The sequence below is a fragment of the Mytilus galloprovincialis genome, chromosome 3, assembly GCF_965363235.1.
Source record: "Mytilus galloprovincialis chromosome 3, xbMytGall1.hap1.1, whole genome shotgun sequence".
Lineage (NCBI taxonomy): Eukaryota > Metazoa > Mollusca > Bivalvia > Mytilida > Mytilidae > Mytilus > Mytilus galloprovincialis.
Genome location: NC_134840.1, coordinates 83645251 through 83647744, shown reverse-complemented (window position 1 = coordinate 83647744; position 2494 = coordinate 83645251).

The window sequence follows — 2494 nt, the reverse complement described above, 5'->3', positions numbered from 1 at the left end:
AGGGAGGCAATCTGATTTTCTATGAAGATTTACCCAAATATCGGCGTTTTCGGAAAGTTAAGGACAACAATGGACGATTTATGAAATATATATCGTTACAATAATTAATTTCATAGTTAAACATAACATTTTTAAGCAATAGGGTACATTTGAATAATTTTTAAAACATTTCAAATACGTATACCCAATAATTTTGTGTATCAGGTGTATTATATTTTCTTTTATAAGAATAATACATAATTTGCAAAAATGTATAATTCCTGCGCTTTTGCTACATGACCTTCATGAATAAAAAAAGTTTAAAAATGCACTAATAATTTTTGGTGTGCAATCCCCATTCAAAGACATGTTTAGGACTGTTGCAAAGATCAAGATTTATGTAATATTTGCTACTGGACTATGTCACTTTAAACAAAACAACAATCAATCCTGATGCCATTCAATGATCTAGCAAGTATGATTTCATTAATAATTAAATCAATATATATTTTAAAATCAATTTTAAAGCAATAATTATATGCTTTATATATGTTTTATATAGTAATTATAAAACCTCCAATAGCGAAGAAGGTGCTCTCGGCTCAATTCTAACTTGAAATTGACTAGAATTGTCAATTATCCTACTGATGATTTCTACTGATGATCAGCGGTTCTCAGGATAGTCAGTTTTCCTACTGAAGGTCAGTAGTTCTCAGGATTATTAGTTTTTCTACTGAAGGTTGGTCAGTTTTCTAAGGATTGTCAGTTTTCCTACTGAAGGTCAGTGGTTCACAAGACTGTCAGTTTTTCCTACTGAAGGTCAGTTGTTCTCAGGATTGTCAGTTTTCTCTACTGAAGGTTGGTCAGTGGTTCTCAGGATTGTCAGTTTTCTCTACTGAAGGTTGGTCAGTGGTTCTCAGGATTGTCAGTTTTTCTACCGAAGGTTGTTCTCAGGATTGTCAGTTTTGCTACTGAAGGTCAGTGTTTCTAAGGATTGTCAGTTTTCCCTACTGAAGGTCAGCTGTTCTCAGGATTATTAGTTTTTTTTACTGAAGGTTGGTCAGTTGTTCTCAGGATTGTCAGTTTTCCCTACTGAAGGTCAGTTGTTCTCAGGATTGTCAGTTTTTCTACTGAAGGTTGGTCAGTGGTTCTCAGGATTGTCAGTTTATCTACTAAAGGTTGGTCAGTGGTTCTCAGGATTGTCAGTTTTTCAACTGAAGGTTGGTCAGTTGTTCCCAGGATTGTCAGTTTTTCTACTGAAGGTTGGTCAGTTGTTCTCAGGATTGTCAGTTTTCTACTGAAGGTTGGTCAGTTGTTCTCAGGATTGTCAGTCTTTCTACTGAAGGTTGGTCAGTTGTTCTCAGGATTGTCAGTTTTCCCTACTGAAGGTCAGTGGTTTTCAGGATTGTTAGTTTTCCCTACTGAAGGTCAGTTGTTCTCAGGATTGTTTTTTTTAATGAAGGTTGGTCAGTTGTTCTAGGGATGTCAGTTTTCCCTACTGAAGGTCAGTTGTTCTCAGGATTGTCAGTTTTTCTACTGAAGGTTGGTCAGTGGTTCTCAGGGTTGTCAGTTTTTCTTCTAAAGGTTGGTCAGTGGTTCTCAGGATTGTCATTTTTTCTACTGAAGGTTGGTCAGTTGTTCTCAGGATTGTCAGTTTTCCCTACTGAAGGTCAGTTGTTCTCAGGATTGTCAGTTTTTCTACTGAAGGTTGGTCAGTGGTTCTCAGGATTGTCAGTTTTTCTACTAAAGGTTGGTCGGTGGTTCTCAGGATTGTCAGTTTTTCTACTGAAGGTTGGTCAGTTGTTCTCAGGATTGTCAGTTTTTCTACTGAAGGTTGGTCAGTTGTTCTCAGGATTGTCAGTTTTCCCTACTGAAGGTCAGTGGTTTTCCCTACTGAAGGTCAGTTGTTCTCAGGATTGTTAGTTTTTCTACTGAAGGTTGGTCAGTTGTTCTCAGGATTGTCAGTTTTCCCTACTGAAGGTCAGTGGTTTTCAGGATTGTTAGTTTTCCCTACTGAAGGTCAGTTGTTTTCAGGATTGTTAGTTTTTTTTACTGAAGGTTGGTCAGTTGTTCTCAGGATTGTCAGTTTTCCCTACTGAAGGTCAGTTGTTCTCAGGATTGTCAGTTTTTCTACTGAAGGTTGGTCAGTGGTTCTCAGGATTGTCAGTTTTTCTACTAAAGGTTGGTCAGTTCTTCTCAGGATTTTCAGTCTTTCTACTGAAGGTTGGTCAGTTGTTCTCAGGATTGTCAGTTTTCCCTACTGAAGGTCAGTGGTTTTCAGGATTGTTAGTTTTCCCTACTGAAGGTCAGTTGTTCTCAGGATTGTCAGTTTTCCCTACTGAAGGTTGGTCAGTTCTTCTCAGGATTGTCAGTCTTTCTACTGAAGGTTGGTCAGTTGTTCTCAGGATTGTCAGTTTTCTACTGAAGGTTGGTCAGTTCTTCTCAGGATTGTCAGTCTTTCTACTGAAGGTTGGTCAGTTGTTCTGAGGATTGTCAGTTTTCCCTACTGAAGGTC